We start from the raw sequence: 7,895 nt of genomic DNA, 5'->3' as shown, positions 1-7,895 counted from the left end.
GCATATGGTATATGCTTATTTACTTTAGCATGTTGTATATGCTTATCTGCTTTAGCATGACAATATGTTGCATACATTCACGTGCTATTTGTTTTATGCATTCAGTGAGTGAGTTGCTTTCGGTTATAATAACTTGTGTTATTATCGACGTCGTTTCATTCTTTCACGTATGTAGCGTCATGGTCTCAACTCATAGAGAGTCTTCTCATCAAGGCTCGGGTGAGCATAAAGTTACAGTCTTTGTCTAATGGAGTGAGACATGGGCTATGGAAGCGCTATTTTATCCCATCTTTCTTTCGTAGCTTCATGACGTCGTCATGAGGCATCCGAGGTAGCGGTATCATCTCTTAGGGTTTTGTGGTGACCTTGATGTGATGACGTCATTGAGGTCTTTATTTCTAGCTTTACGGGATGACGAGTCAGGGCAGACTTGAATCCTTCCTTGGGGAGTTGGGAAGTTGCTTTGTGAGCCTCAGGGCGAGGTTCTCGTGTCTTGTCTTCTTAGGGCAATAGTTTCAGGAATTGGATAAGTATGTTGACTTAGGATCCTTCTTGAGTTGCCTTGGACAGCTCTTACGAGCTACGGTTGGGATGTGGGCGGTTTCTTGATTAATTGCATTGGTGCAAATAATTACTCTCCCTTGTCATTTTAGGATTCCGTTAGGATCCTGTCCAGTTCTCATCGAATTCGTCGGCATCTTGAGTTGAGTTCTCTATTGATGTCTCGTAATGGCTATTGTTGAAACTATCCATTATGTCGTTGTTTCATTTTGTGTGGCATTAGGATTCCACCTTGGGTAGGGGCTAGTCTTGGGAAAGAGTTATAGACTCCTTGTTTCGGGAACCTTAGTGTCCATTATGGGGGATGAATGGATGATTCCTTTCCTCGTAATAAGAGATTGGACTTATCTAGGTTCTGTTGTATGTTTTCAGTGTGGTGTCTTTTGAGAAGCATTCCATTCATTCTTTTGATTTTGTAAACTATCCATTTGCATGATCCCTTTCACATGCTTATTAGCCCCATTGTTTACGGGCATGCTTTAGAAACATGTTTAGGATGTATAACTATGTGGTAGTTGTATAAGGATATAAATGATATATTTTCATTTACGATATTCGTTTAGCATGCTAGTGCCATTAGTGGTGTGTAGCTTGTCATTTATTTTACCCCTATGTGATAGGTGGCATGTTTCATTTACCTTATGTGTACTGTGTGCTTAGTACTAAGGTATTTTTTAATTTATGTAATTTAATTTTTGCGAGTATGTGCTATGCGAGTAGCTGGTTGTACTGTTTTGTAATGACCCGGTCATTTCCTTCCTTTTCTTTTTCCTCAGAATTTCACGGATGAATTTTTTTCGTTGAAATTTCTTTTCTGAGTTCAGTTTCTCGTCACTTAGTGTTGTCTAGAGTGTTCAAAAATGGTTTCTGAGACTCTTTCCTTTGGATTGACAACTTCTTTTGAGGACCGAGTCATTTTCACATTTTTCATTTTTTGACAATATTCACTTTTCGTCCTTTTCCCAGTTTTGTCCTTTTCCCTATCTTGTCTTTTCCCCGTTTGTCACTTGGTTGGCATAACCTCACTCCTTGTGCTCAGAGTTGGTTTTTTGACTTTACGTATCTTCATTCTAAGTGGTTTCCACGAAATACGTATCCTTACTTTTGCAGTAAAGTACTCTGGTTGCTCCCGGTGTCTATAGGGGCATGCATACACAGTTTTTCAGAATCTTTTTCTTTTCTTGGGGTGTTTTTCGTAAATATCTTTGGAAGATATTTTGTTTTAGGGGTTTTTAAGAAAATATTTTTGGAAGATATTTTCATTCTAGCGCAGTTGTGCAGTTTTCACTTTTTAGAGGGGTCATTGTGTAATTAACGAAAGTTATTGCAAAATACCCCATCTGGAGCCTGGATCCTCGTATGGCATTCATTTTCACATTTCATGGAGTTGTGTACTCATAGAATTTCCTTCTGGTCATTTTTCTCCAGTTTCAGGTTTTTGGCCCTAGTTGCCGCCAAACTTATTCGGGTCATAACTCTCTGCTCGGGACTCGATTTTTGACGCAGTTTCTACCATTATTCATATTTTCTCATTTGGAATATTTTTCGTTCACGGAGTTTTGCATTTGAGCGCGTCTGCTCAAATTCCACTTTTTGGACCCGGCGGGGCCCGTTCGGGGCACTTTTTGAGATTTTCTACAAATAGGGGGACTTAAAATTAAAAAGTCATCTTCTCCCCTCTCTATCCACGACCAGAACCTACTATGGAAGCCCAAGGGAGCGGCCACCCTTCTTCTTTCATTTGAACCTTCTTTCCTTTATTAAAAAGTCGAAGTGCCTTCGCGTTTTGTGTTTGTCTTGACTACGCGCATCTTTCCCCCTTATTAGAACCCAGTTTTGGACAAATTTTGAGTTCGGGTTTGAAGTCAAGTTGTCATTTTGATGGGGCTTCTTGCAGTTTCATGTAGATTGTGTTGTCCCCGACAAAACCCTTAGATATCGTCGAATTCGGAGCACTTTTTTTTCGGTGGGCTTTTGAGATTTTCATATCAAATTGAGGTAGGGGATGTCTTAGGTTTATATTATTGTTTTATTGATTGTTTTATAAGCATATACAACTTGTGAGCATGCCTTGTTTAAGTTTTTAGAATTTAATTTATTTATTTTCTTTGTTTAGGATTTAATTCTAATGATGATATATAGTTTAAAATTAAATTATGGCATGCTTGTAAATTAGGCCTAGGTGAGTTGTGTAACATATATTAAATTTGGGGCATTTGGATAAGTATTACAAAACTTATTTAATATTTATCTTTTGTAAAAGATTAACTCACATAGTTGTATCAAGCATGAAATCAACTTGTAATGTAATATTTAAGTAGGTCTTGGTGAGTTCTTTAACATATATTAAATTGAGGATATTTAGATATGTCTGAAAATCTAGTGAAAAATTAATTAATTAGCTTAATTAATTTTATTTTAAGCGTGTTCGTCACTTAAATTGATATTGGATGTGATAGGTTGATAATCCCTTGAAATGTAGTCCGTTTAATTACCTTGTGAGCATGCTACTAACTTGTTGTGGAATTTGTACTTGTGGGTTCTAAGGATGGTGATTTGATTTAGCATGATATGTGAAATCATTATCTTGCATAGCTTGTTTAGATATATCTTGTGTAGGTATATAGCTTGTTAGAATATTACTATTGTTTACCTTGGAAGCTAGTTACTAAATTGGGACTTATTTAGTACTTGTGGCTTAGTGTGGTAATGTGGCTCAATTGTTGTAAAATATTCTTGTTTTGGTGTATAAATTGCATATCGGAGGCTTGACATGTCATATGCTATCTAGACTTGAACTCTAGGATATGGTTTGTGTGGATTCAACCTTACTTGTGCATGTAAATTGATTCCTAGATATTATTTGAGATGTATAAGTTTGGTTTAACTTATTGATTTTGCATAAGTTTTGAACTTATTATTTTTGGAAAGCTTGTAAGGACATATTTCATGTGATGGCTAGGCTTTGGCTCTAGTACGGAGACAAGAGTCTTCTTAGTCATAAGTACGCACTAGGTAGTACCTTGTGGGTTGTAATTGCTCGGAATAACTTATGCATGTGCGCACTAGATAGAGCCTTGTGGGTCGTAATTACCCGGAAACACTTGCTTGGTCTAGTGACCACATGTCCTAGTCTTTCTACTTTGTTTTCCCATTCAATTTCAAGTTGTTAATCATGCATTACTTGTAGCTTGAGAATTGGTGTTTGCTTATGTATTTTGATCTCATTTAGTATACTTGAAACTGTATACTTGAACTTGTATCCTTATTGGTGTATCTAAACTCTATTTAGTGTACTTACGCTTAGTATGCTTGTCTTGTGTGTGTGGATTTTATTTTAGTATACTTGTGCCATGTATACTTGTCTTGTGCGTACGTGTTTAGCTTAGTATACTCGTGTTTGTATACTTGATTTATGAGTACTCTATACATATATCTTATAGTTGTGTATATATGCTAGATATTGCTTATCCCGTCGTTTAACAGGATTTAATATACTTGTGAGCATGTGTACTTGAATGTCGTGTATCATGTTTTAATATGGTTTAGTATACTTGGAAAATATATGCTTATATATTGTATAACATATTTTAATATTGCTTAGTATACTTGAGCATGTATACTTGTATGCCATTGTTCACTTTAAATTGCATGAGTAACTTAGGATGATCCCTGAGTCTCACTTTGATATGACGTTAGGTGGCATGAGCCCCTTTAACATGTTTCACCTTAAGGTGATATAATTGTAAAATGCTAGGTCGATGCATGCTCATCTCCCACGAGTAGCTTTATGTTACTCACCCATGTAGTGGGGACATTTTTTTAGTACCGGGATCAAGATTCGGGATTCACATCATGCTTGGATGATTTGTAGACTTGAAGTTCTCATTTCTTGTAAATGTTGGCTTGAAATGCCATTTATAGCTTTATATGTCAAAATATGTAAATTTGATTCTATTTTTGTAATGCGTACATAAGTACTCTCCTTACAATATATTTGACATGTATGAGATGAGGCCATAGGCCAATGACATCTAATTTGTATCCTATGTAACTTTTAACTTCATGAAATATTATGAAAATATTGAAAAATGCCGAGTCATTGCTTCACTATACTTGCATCGGGTGTGGGAATTCTATTTTTATTCTTTCATAGGGTCTTATAAATCATATTTGAAGTGTGGCCAAGGGCTAAACGGTAATTTGAAATCATTTGTTAATTTTGGTTTTTAAATTTCCCTTTTCTTATTCATTTTTGCCTTTTTGCCCGTTGGGGGGTCGGATTTTGCATCAGTGGTATTTTTAAGCCATGGACCATTGTAGCACGTCCTAATAGGTAAGTTACATTTGCGTGCATGGTCGTTTCGGGGCAAACCTTCTTCTTTGGTGAAATGAGCCTCCTATGGACTCATTTTGAAATTTTATTGCATAATTTGTTTTAAGGGTATTTTGGGATTTTCTTTCAGGAAATAAATTATGGTCTTCATATAGTCAGTTAGAAAACGTGATTTTAGGGGGGCTTTCTTCTTTGTGTTTTTCTAGAAAATCGTCTTGGTACCGGAAATCCCTCGTGATGTTTCAGCTTCCAGTTTGCATTTTAGCAGCTTTTTGCCCCTCTTGACCAGTTCTGATCTAGGGTCATTTTAGAGATTTTGCAGTGAGTTTTTTTTGTTTCCTTTCGCCAAGTCAGGTAGAAAACTCGATTTTAGGGGGGTTTCTTCTTCGTGTTTTTCTAGAAAAGTTCGTTTCGGCCTTCGTTTCAAGCCTCAGTTCTGGAAAACCTGCTTTGGACCCTTGCTGTCAGCATGGGCATGCCATTGGGCACTGGCGCGCGTGCCGGCCGCGTATGGGGCTGCCATGGCTTTTGTCATGCTACCGCGACGTCTCAACTTCAAACACTCGTTTTTTCCTCGTCCAGACTCCAAATCGAGTGAACTTTTTTTTGAACTTGACTAATTTTTCACTGTCTTTCTAACTGTGTGCTCGGTTGCAACTAGATCTTCCTGGATAATTATCAGTTTACCCTTTTTGCCTTAAGTGCTCATTTTTCTTCGCCATGCCATTTCTCCTTCGTCCGGACTCCGAATCATGCAATTCTTGAGTCCAACTTGATTAGTTTTTTGTTGTCCTTCTAGTGGTGTGCTCGGTGGCACCCAAGTCCACAATTTTTAGAAATGACTATTTTGCCCCTGGGGGCTTATTTGTCATATTTTTGGTCTTTTGCTTCCGCATCAGTTCTCATTGAGTTCCACGACCTCATAGAAGGTCACTTTGACTTGTTAGAGTCTTGTTTTCTTTTTTCGCTTCCGCATTTTGGATCCGTTATCAGGTCAAACTACGGTTCATCATAGGACGCACTAGCTTGAAAAACCAGGGCCGCCACAGGTGGTATTAGAGTTCCTAGGTTCGAAAACCTTAGGATGACGGGTTTTGGGTTCATATCATGCTTATGTTGCCATGCTCTATGTGTTTAATTGCTTTTGATAACATATTGAATGTGATCACATGTTTACGTGCTTATGTGGGTGTATGTTTAGAAGTTTCTTTAAATGTCTCAGCATGATATATATGGTTGTTTGCTTTAGTATGTTGTATGTGCTAGTCTGTCTTAGTACATTGTATATACTTGTAGGTCTCAGCATATTGTATGTGTTTGTCTGTTTTAGCATGTTGATTCACGCTTGTATGCTTTGCATGATGGTAATGCTTGTTTGCCTTCGCGTGTTACATGTGATTGTTATTCTTAGCATAATTATATGATGCTTACATTGATATGACTTATGTGATTATTTTCTACTTGTGTGAGTAGGTAGTCCATTGTTATATTACGTGACAATTGCTTATTTTATGTCTTGTTTAGGCATTACGGGTTGTCCTAGCTTGGTTGGTTGAGATTGATGCTAGGGCATTATCTCTTGGAGTTTCGTGGTGACCTTGATATGATGACGTCATTGGGGTCTTGTTTCTAAAGCCATGGGACAATGAGTCAGATTGACTTAAGTCCTTCCTTGGGGATTAGGAGATTCGTTTTCGTGAGCCTCACGGTGAGGTCCTCGCGTCTCTTCTTCTTAGAGTGAAGGTTAGGGATTTGATAGGTGCGTTGACCTAGAATTTTTCTTGTCTTGCCTTGGATAGCTCTTACGAGCTTAGGTTGGGGTGTGAGTGTTTTTGCAACCAATTATTCTCCCTCGTCCTTGGAGACTTGGGATTTTGCGTTTAGGGGTCCGATAGGATCTTGTGGAGTACTCATCAAACTCGTTGGCATCTTGAATTGAGTTCTCTTGTTGGTGTCATGTAATGGTTGGTATTGGGACTATCCATTGCGTCATTTTGTTTTGTGTGGCGTTAGGATTCCACTATGTGTTGGGGCCAGTCTTGGGAAAGACTTATAGGCTCTTTGTTTCAGGGACCTTAGTGTTCATTCTAGGAGATGATTCATTCCTCGCGGTGGGGGATTTGACTCATCCAGGTTTTGGGGATTCACTTTCCATGAGTTTGTCCTTCTGAGAGGCATTTTATCCCTTTTTGCTTGTGATTTTGTAAGATTGTTATTTGCATAGTGATTCCTACATGTTTATATGCCTTGTTGTTTTGAGCATGCCTTAGAAATATGTTAGGGGATGTGACTATTTGGTGGTTATGTGATGATATAGATGATGTGTTTTTCATTTACTATATCTGCTTGTCATGCTAGCGTCATCGGTGATGTGTAGCATGTCTCTGATGCTTGACCCCTATGTGATAGGTAGCATATTTGATTGCCCTTGTACATTATGTGTTTAGTTGTTTGGTGCATAGAATTTCAGTTATCTTTAGTATACTTGTACCTAGTATGCTTGCACGTTATTTATTTCATTCTGTTTCGGTTTAGTATACTTGAGCCTGTATACTTGTCTAGCATGGATTTAGTATTGCTTAGTATACTTGCGAATGTATACTTGTACATATATATATATAGTATTTCCATTTCGATATTTCTTAGTATGATTGTGAATGTATACTTGCATATGTATATATATGTTTCATGACTAATTACCTAATTAGTTCATTTCTTTTATTATTCCTATACTGTACTTGGGTTTGTATAACCTTGGTTATCGGGATTGTGTGTGTGAGCTTGATCCGATGTCTTGATTCTTAGGCGTAGCCTTGTAGTAGGTCAGCTTTAGCATGACGTGGAGGATTTTGGGTGCATTGTCTTGTTGGGAGTCATTGTGACTAAGGTGATGATGATGTTGTTTGATTTGTAAAGTCCGATCCATTGGCTTGACGGCATAGACTTGTCAGGCTTTGGATACGTAACTGGTGTGGTTGACAACAGTGTTTTGAGACTT

Source organism: Cornus florida, unplaced genomic scaffold, assembly GCF_030987335.1.
Source record: "Cornus florida cultivar Cherokee Brave unplaced genomic scaffold, ASM3098733v1 CherokeeBrave_3.0.0_Hap2_Chr01, whole genome shotgun sequence".
NCBI classification, from domain to species: Eukaryota; Viridiplantae; Streptophyta; class Magnoliopsida; order Cornales; family Cornaceae; genus Cornus; species Cornus florida.
Note: the sequence above shows the minus strand (reverse complement) of the source record.